The sequence below is a fragment of the Penaeus chinensis genome, chromosome 33 (assembly GCF_019202785.1).
Source record: "Penaeus chinensis breed Huanghai No. 1 chromosome 33, ASM1920278v2, whole genome shotgun sequence".
Lineage (NCBI taxonomy): Eukaryota > Metazoa > Arthropoda > Malacostraca > Decapoda > Penaeidae > Penaeus > Penaeus chinensis.
Genome location: NC_061851.1, coordinates 22,207,699 through 22,217,060, shown reverse-complemented (window position 1 = coordinate 22,217,060; position 9,362 = coordinate 22,207,699). Strand labels below are relative to the sequence as shown.

Here is a 9,362-nt window from a genome sequence, read left to right as displayed (position 1 = left end):
AGAGAGAGAGTGGGAGAGTGAAGAGAGTGAAAGAGTGAGAGAGAGAGAGAGAGAGAGAGAGAGAGAGAGAGGAGAGAGAGAGAGAGAGAGAGAGAGAGAGAGAGAGAGAGAGAGAGAGAGGAGAGAGAGAGAGGAGAGGGAGAGAGAGAGAGAGAGAGAGAGAGAGAGAGAGAGAGAGAGAGAGAGAGAGAGAGAGAGAGAGAGAGAGAGAGAGAGAGAGAGAGCACGGAAAGACAAAGTAAACAAACAGATAAATATATAAACCTTTCTTTAGGTGGAAATAATGAAATAAACAAACAGGAAATGATTATAAATTTGACTTGAGTAAACATTTATTAACAGACTATAAAGAAATCATTATATTTTACTTAACTATTCTCAGATCACAAGAATGACGTAGGCATGTTCCACCCATCCTTGTAGCCTTATATATGTGTACCGTAATTTAACTGATAAATTTTGTATGCATCCCCTTTTGCACTTTACGTATTGCACGAGTTTACGGTAAAATGGAGAAAAATCCAATATGCATACCGTCAATTACTTACATTGATGATTATTATAACGACTATGACAATACTCGAGGAAAACACATTCTAAGTCCGTATATCTTCATAATCAAAATATATTTTAAAATTCGGTTTAAGTCGTCTATAATAGAGTGGCCTGTTGCTATCTTCCTGCATAGCTGCCGACCTCTGTGACCTTTGACCTCGGCAGGGGGAGGGCATCTCCTTGGAGAACACGAGCAAGGGGCAAGACACACGAATTCAGTTCAAGATACACATGACTTGAACTAACGCTACATATAAATCAGTTATCCCTTGTAACTAAACTAAAAGAAAACGAACTCATATAAATATATTCAAAGAAAACAAGTAATTTGTCACATCGGAAACTGAAACGAAAAAATATCTTCATTTATTACACACATCAACGTATGTATTCCCTCATCTTCCTCCTCTCTTTCTCTACGTTTTTCTTCACATATTTACATATATCTTCATCACATAAGAGTGATCAAAATAGTAGAGTACAAGGGAATAAACAGAACAAACATTGTTTATCTTTCAAATATTTTCACCATTTTGTGTATATATGATTTTGTAGTAAAATATATAGTGGCCAGGCTCTAGTCTACAAATTCTTTCAAATCCTTTTCAGAAATAACGTACGGGCGTTTGAAAGTCATAATAATTTTCAAAAAATCATCCTTTGTCCTGAAAGTTATTTGGTCAGATATATAGCTGGTATGATTATTAATTTGGAAAGCTGGTATATAAGGACATATATGTATATCAATGCAATTTTATTGTGTTAAAGGTACATTATCATAATCTTTACTCACAATATTACCCATTCGTCAAGGCAATAAATCCAAAGAAAAAAATTATATACTTTGAGTTCCCTTGGGTAGACCTACGTTCACGAATCTCTCTTTTTAGTTTTATCTTTTGATTATCCCGTTTATTATTATTATTATCATTATATTACTGCTTTCTGTTCATTATGATCTTTATTTAATATAACATATTAGATATATTATTTAATATAATATTGTCTCCTCTTCTCCCTTTTCTGTTTTCTTCTGCTCTTTCTTTGTGTTCGTATGGGGTTAGGATAATAATAATATAGTATTATATTTTATCAATACTGTCATTTCTGCCATCCACTGTTGTTACAATAATTAATTTCTTGTTACTTATACCATTACATATGTTTTTTTTTATGATCGTAGGTTACTGTGTTATTTATATTCTAAGAAATAATAGTATCATATTACATACTTTTTTCATTAAACATTCCCATTTTGAATCTTTTTCTCACCTATAATAAAGAAACGAACGAACAATACAAACTAAAGATTTGAATGATAATAAAAAATGAACAGATGGATTTCGCGTATGGAAATTACATCACTCAGTTCGAATTTATTTGATTATATATATATATAAATATAATTTGAATAATTTTCCTTACATTCTTCAGTCTGTAATCTTTTCCTTTTTTCCGTTTTTTAGTTAGGCTGTCTCCGGTCTGTGATCTTTTTTTATCATTTTTATTACTTATTTATTTTTAGTTCTCTGTTGACTGTAAGTCCGATCGGGAGTACACGCAGACTTTGGTCGCGTATAAAGAATTGTTATTCGGTAAGGCATCCTAAAATCAAAATAATAATACGCGAGATTTAAAGCACATAGTTATAATAGGGAGAGGAAAAGAACAAAAGTGAAGGAGACAGGACGCTTGCGGTGTCGCGGTGGGGAAAACAAGGGAGTGGGTGGAATTCCCTGTGCGCGTCGGTGAGGTTTGATCCTAGAACACCATAGAAATAAGATGTAATCCCTGCATACGGACTTTAGACTAATTGCAGCCCAAATACATAATTAATTTAGGCAAAGGATCTGGGAAGAGTCCTTATACATGCGTAGTGTACTTGGCAATATAAAGGAGACATGTAAAAAGAGGGATGCCTTACTGAGAGGAGGCTAGTCGCAATGTCTTTGAGATCTGCATGAAATGGTTATATAATGAAACTAACAAATTCTTATGTTACCGACGAATTGCGTTAGGCACGAAGATTATAGGTGGGTAATGCCGAATATGTAGGAGAGATCATGGCAAGCGGATTTTTTTTTTTTTTTTTTTGTGTGTGTGTGTGTGTGAAATTGTAAGTGCTCCCGACAGAGAGTTTCCTTGGGGGCAAAGGCTCAATTGTAGATTTTTACATATTTCTTACTTAAAGACTTCTGAGAATTCTGTTTATTACGATTTTCACTTACCCGCTTGAGAAACTGAAATTACCTTCACGTTAGTTCTCGTAACAGATTGGCTCAATAGCTATCAGCTGTGATTATGATAATTTATAACACGTATTGTGGAGATTGATAAGCTTATTAAGTAGTATTTTATTTCATCTTAACCTCAAAATTAGAATTTACTGTTATATCAAACAAAAATTATCGTTAAACTATTCCAATCAGATACTCATTTCATGTATATTTATGAGTATATATACAAACACATTAATATATTCATAACTATTTTTTGCCAGTCTCTTTACCTCCCCTTTCTTCCATCTTTCTCCAGTTCTACCATCATTAGCGATTATCTTTCCATTTCCTTTATCCGTTTTGCGAAGCAGTTGGCTGCGATGTCACGACATCTGAGTAATCTTCCTCTCCCTTCTCCTTCTTCTTCTTCTTCTTCTCCTCTTTCTTTTTATTATCATCCACTTCTTCAACTGAAAATAAAAAAATATCGGATTAATCAAAGCGTTTGATGGATCCCAACGCGCTTGGGTTTGCTCGTACAGGGATAGTCCGAGCCCGGGTACCACACACAAGGTCTATATGAGCAGCAAGAGAAAATCTCAAATTGAAGCCAAGTCAAATATACGATATATACCTTCAAAAAATCGCTATTAATTATCAATTACTTAAATGTCTGCTCGGTTTGCTACCGTTGTCTGTCATCTCCTCCCCCAACCTCCCATTCTCTAGCCCTCCGCCCCCCCTCCTGTTCTCAGCCACCTCCAAGTGACGAGACCTTACTTATATAGGCTTATATAGAATGCCAACATCAAAAGCATGCATCGTATAAAAATATAAGGGCAATTCAATAAGAATGGTGTATAAGCATGTTATGAATGGACTGAATTGAAGTGCACGCGTGTTATCTTAATAGTAATTTCTTTATGTACACACACACACATGTAATAGTAATTTCTTTATGCACAAATGCGGACACACACACACACACACACACACACACACACACACACAACTTCTGTTAAATTATGGTAAGCATGCAGTATGGAATGAATTTCGAATTTCCAATACTATTTTAGTAGCTTTTCTCATATGGACAAAATCTCAAGCCTGTCTTATAAACGAGTAATAATTATTATAGTATCTGGATGCATATAAACAGTGGACTAGATCAGGTAAAAGTTCTTAAATTTCGGCACTGTGACTATGACTAACCTGTGACCAAGGGTTCCCAACCTGGAGGCCATGGGGTACTGCGACTACAAACTAAACTGAAATTCATCTCATGTATAGTTCCTACATAAAATTATCTCTCACATATCAATAAACTGGAATCTTTCCATACAGTGTTTTTGTCCTATAAGTACTGACAACATTACACTATCCCTATCCATATCAAGTAATAGCTAAATCTGATAAGATGGCAGACGCTGAACGGATGTGGAGATTATTAAATATTGGTCGGGGCCACAGAATTTAAAAGGTTGGGAACCATTGGTTTAGTCTAAGTGCTGACTACCCAGCGAGTTTGGGGCAGCCCGTACTGGGACAGCCTATACGGGGTATCTCGCACTGGGAAAGACCAAATATGGGTAGTCATAACCTAGTATGTTTTTAGACTTTGGCGAGACCTGGGAAAGGCCGAAGTGGGGTATCGCATACTGGGATTGAGGTGCTAGTTATCAAACACTTTTATTTGAACCAAATCGTGTAGGAATGACGCCCGCAGAGGTTTTTGTTAAATTAGTTATATTTATAAATAAAGATAAGGGGATGTTATCATTATAACTATTATTTTGATAAAGTTGGTGGTAATAGGTATTATCATTGTCATTACAATGATTGTTATTGTAAGTAACAGAATTATCGTCATTATCATTGTAAATATTACCATCATCATCATTGTAAATATTACCATCATCATCATAGTCATCATCATCATTATTTTAATCATCAGGAATAAACGGAATGCTATCATTACTTTCATCGTCGTGATTACACTTTTAAAAATTCCGTCTAATACTTACCGACTTCGAAACAGAAATCACAGCAAATTTCTCCATCACAGCAATCAATGTCACAGCAATCTTCACAGTCTGACATGGTTTCAACAGGTTTTCTTGCTGATTTTGGCCTGTAATGGAACCCGACTTGTATTAGTATTATGAAGAAGTGCTTGTCACTGAGGTTCGAATTTGAAATTATCGAGTTTTGTTGATGCGTTGTAATCTAATCTCCATTCGATCATCTATCTTACTGTTACGCAAGTCATGTTATGATAAGAATGGAGGTAAATCATAGCTTGACGAAAGCAACAAGCAGTCACACAAACAAAACGAAGGGACGTAAATTATTGATGTTGAATGACGAAACTCTATGATTAATGTTATATTAAGAGACACATTGTATCAACTTCTCGAGCAAAGAGGGATATGAAAAGATAGGAAAAAAGTTGAATAACAATAATGTAGGAACAAAATCCTATTAAAATCTGACATCATAAACACTTGATTCTTATGGACTTTCATAAAGCATATCAGTACATCAATAGAATCATTCCTCATGGTTCTCCAGAATTCATTAATACAACGCACTCCCCTGAAAGACATGAACTGTATCCCAGATCGATAAAGGCAACATGACTTCACGGCTTTGCAGAAAGGAATTGGAATTCCAGCTTCGAGAAACGGTGGCGAATTGACTGCATGCGTAGGTGCTGCTTTCTGACATGCAGTTTTTAATTTCGAGCTTTAGCATCACCCTCGCCTCAAATCCATTTCGGTTAGTCTTTTTTTCTCCTTTTCTTTATACTCTGTTATGCGAGTACGAGTATTTATAAATTTCACTGGTGGATTGTACTGTGATATAGATACCCAATGTAAGTGCGAATTTGCATGAAAATACCCGAGGCAAGAGGAATGCACTTGGCAACTCGATAAATGATTACCACCCATTCAATTCCTGTCGCGTAAGCCGAAATCGCCGGAAGAGACAGCTCAAGTATGTAATCTAACAGCTAACCTCATATGTATGTAAGAAGGCAATGGTTATATAAAGCACGATACATACATTTAAAATATTTTCCGTAGGTTACATATTTCGTCATATTGTTTTTTTTCTTCAGATATCTGAAAATAAGAAAGAAAAAACTAATGAAGTTGGAACGACCTTTAACTTCATTTTACACACTAAAACTGCTTTTATTACATTAACATATACTTTATGATACTACTAAAATATTGTGTTGCTACAACTCTCATTGTCATTATATTTTACACTTTAATTCTGCATTAACAAGCATGTTTGATTTGACGAATCCAGTGACACGAGTCAATCATTCACGGTGTCCGAAGTCGCCGAAATTGTCTTGTGACTTTGAAGCAGACCTCCGCATAATGCATTTCACCATTGATATGTAATCTGTTTTATTCTACAACCATAAGTTAAAAGGAACATTCGCATTTTGATTTTATTTGTTTTCATTACTTGGAAAGGTTTAGATGTGTAAACCCTAATTTCCACCGTCACGACACTATTTTTACGACAAGGGCTACACTGTAGGCGTGGAGCCATACAGAACAGTAAAATCATACCATAATTTAGATATAATTCGTATTGAACAGTAATGGTGATATCTCCACTTTTAAAAGTCCGAAAGAACTGCTGTTTTGGGGGTTGCTTACTAGATGTCACTCTTTTTTTTCTCATTTTCATACAAGGCATAGCTATAATGGCACTTAAAAGATAATATAAGCTTGCATTTTATATTAGTTGCGATTTTGCAATATGTAGAAACCCAAAGTAGTGTGTAAAGGTATAGAAAAAACTGTAAAATGCTGTAGATTCCCAGGAATAGGGTGGAGTCAAACGTTTGGCATCAGCTCTTCAAATATGTGTGGAAAGAGAATCAAGCGGCAGGATTTATCTGTCTCTACTTTTGATCATCGGAATTGAAGGCTATTTTTGTGTAAAAGGGATTCAGAATGTGTCCTGGAAACAACTCAATACGCACGTTACGGCCTATGTGAAATGGGCAAAGAAGTGTCGGTCCATGTGAACAACTCGACTGTGGACTGCGTGAAATGGAAAGTGTAACGGCAGCGCTATCTTTTCCCGTGGCCATTAGGGTATTTGAGCACAAGGTCTTATAAGTATATAGACCTTGTTTGAGTCGTCCTTTCGTCTTTTCCGGCTTACACGACACCTCTCACGTGACAGGAATTGAATAGGTACAACTGAGTTTTCGAAGATCTATAGTAGTCATTTATCGAGAGACAAGATGCATTCCTCTTGCCTCGGTTATTTCCATGCAAATTCGTACTTATATTAAGTATCTATTATCGCAACCCACTATTAGATAGCAAAAGCCATCTAGGATGTTGTATTCCTAAATACAGTGTACAATATTCCTAAATACAGTACAATAGCTAGTCGTCAACCACGACCATTCCTATTACGTTACATCAGAAAGCTTTGCGACCTGCCTCGCCTCCAAAGTCAGAATTCATGCTATCCTGCCCAACTGACTTACCATCCACAGACGGAGCGAAAGCGGAGGGATGATATATAATTGGTATATTTACTTTACTTTTAGGAATCAAATTCAAATTCTCAGCTAACAAGGCTGCTCTCTCAATGGTATCGACGTCACGCTCCAGCAGGTACATGCGAATTTCTGGCGACACCCCCCTTATGAATTGTTCAAGTTCTTTTAATATTTTATAATCATTAACATGGCTTGCAGATAACCAACGAGTTTGCAATATAGAAATTTTGTTGGGATCCAGCCAGAGAGAGATAGACAGAACGCCACTTCCGTTTTAGACTTGACTGAACAAGTATGGGCCACTTCAAAGTGTTTGCCACGTGGTCAAACTGTCCGAAAAATTCCTCAGGATCAGACTCGTCAAAATTTGGGACGAACCTAATTACCCTCGAGGGATCAAAATCATACTCCCTTTTTCTTAACATTAATTATAAATGAAAATTTCGCTCTCTTTCTCTGTCTTTTATTTTCTCTCTCTCTAACTCAATCTCTATTATCCGTAAACTCTTATCGTCAGAATCCCACAACACCAATGCGTCATCTTCAAGCAGGCCAGATGCTACTAAATGAACAATAACCGCTTTTTCAATTTCACTCTTCCGCCACGCTGCTCGAATTGTTACGTCAAAATGCCGAACTAACTGAACCCAGTCGGATTTCTTTACGCCACAGTCCTTAATATCATCTAATGAAGGACATTCTACAAACTCGTCAAATTTAAAGGCGCTCATGATTACTGCAAATTAAATTTATAAAACATCCAAATAAGAAAATATTTACAGTGTTTCAATTTCAGTTACGTATGGTCAGGCCTCCATATGTTATATCTAGGCGTATGTATTGTTCATTATACACTAATAATTTTCAGTTCTGTTCATTATACTTTCCAACTCGTTATCATTTCTCTTCATCACTTCCATTCCTCTTTGTTAACGGAGGATTTTCCTTCGTAAAAATCAAGTTCTTTCCAATAACAAGAGTAATTATAATAAACTGTTACCAATAACAAAAGTTTATTATAAGTAGTGATATAGGGATAAATAATGAATAAAACAATGGTGTGAAAAGAATGCTTCAGCTGCCGGAGTAGCCGTCTGACAAACACTCGTATATATTTACGATCTGCACATTTTACACTGTGTTAATTTCCTATTTGGATGGAAGTTGGAACAAATCATAACTCTTGACATCTATTAACAAACAATTAACATATATAGGCCTAGAAATGCTCTTTCCGCAAGTACCCGCAGGGAGCTCCATAACTCGCCACCGCGCCAGTCACTGCCATACCCTGACCTGTTCCGTATTAGGACTGTAACACTAACTATCTATGTGTGTATCTATATTTACCTATCTCTCTATATATATATGTGCACACACACACACACACACACACACACACACACACACACACACACACACACACACACACACACACACACACACACATGTATATATGTGTGTATGTATATCTATCTATCTATCTATCTATCTATCTATATATCTATCTATATATACGCACACACAAACTAGTTCTTGTGGTTAGCAGTACTGATTAATTGACACCCAATGTGCAAGTCATTCTGAGGTGTGCCTGTCGCGTTCATCTTTGTTGTGTGACGTCACGTTCTTCGAACAAGCGGTCAGAAAACAGCGCTCAGCTTGCCCGGCTTCTCGAAACGACGCTGTTCAAGCAAGTCCATTACATCAGCTAGACGAGATTTACCAGAATACTTCCTACGACTTGGATTATCAAATGAGCGATTAACAGCGAGGTTACCACTTTCCCGGCCAGGCTGTGAGCTCCATTCATGAACGTTAAGAGTTTGGCTGACGATACTAAAGTGTAAAATTGCCATGAAGAAATATGAGGTAAGAATGATGATGAAAGAGTGAGCAATGTCAGAAGAAGATTGATAGTTACAGTTACTGACCTCTCCCTTCTTACAGGCAGCCGATTGATTATACAAAATTATCTGCCGCGACAACAGCCAGTTGAGATTAAAATGTTAAAATATTCAAAGCATGAAAATCCATCAATAAAT

General features: G+C 36.3%; 1 long non-coding RNA gene across 1 annotated transcript in view; it reads right to left on the bottom strand.

Annotated features, from left to right (window-relative positions):
* Positions 1 to 1,296: 1,296 nt before the first annotated feature.
* Positions 1,297 to 9,362, bottom strand: part of LOC125043241 — a 9,100-nt gene continuing 1,034 nt past the window's right edge. Inside the window, exons 1-2 of the long non-coding RNA XR_007116408.1 lie at positions 4,799 to 9,362; positions 1,297 to 3,244 (exon numbers count right to left, since the gene is read on the bottom strand). The exon at positions 4,799 to 9,362 is cut by the window's right edge and continues 1,034 nt beyond it. This is a non-coding gene — a long non-coding RNA (uncharacterized LOC125043241). The remainder of the gene's footprint in view (positions 3,245 to 4,798) is intronic.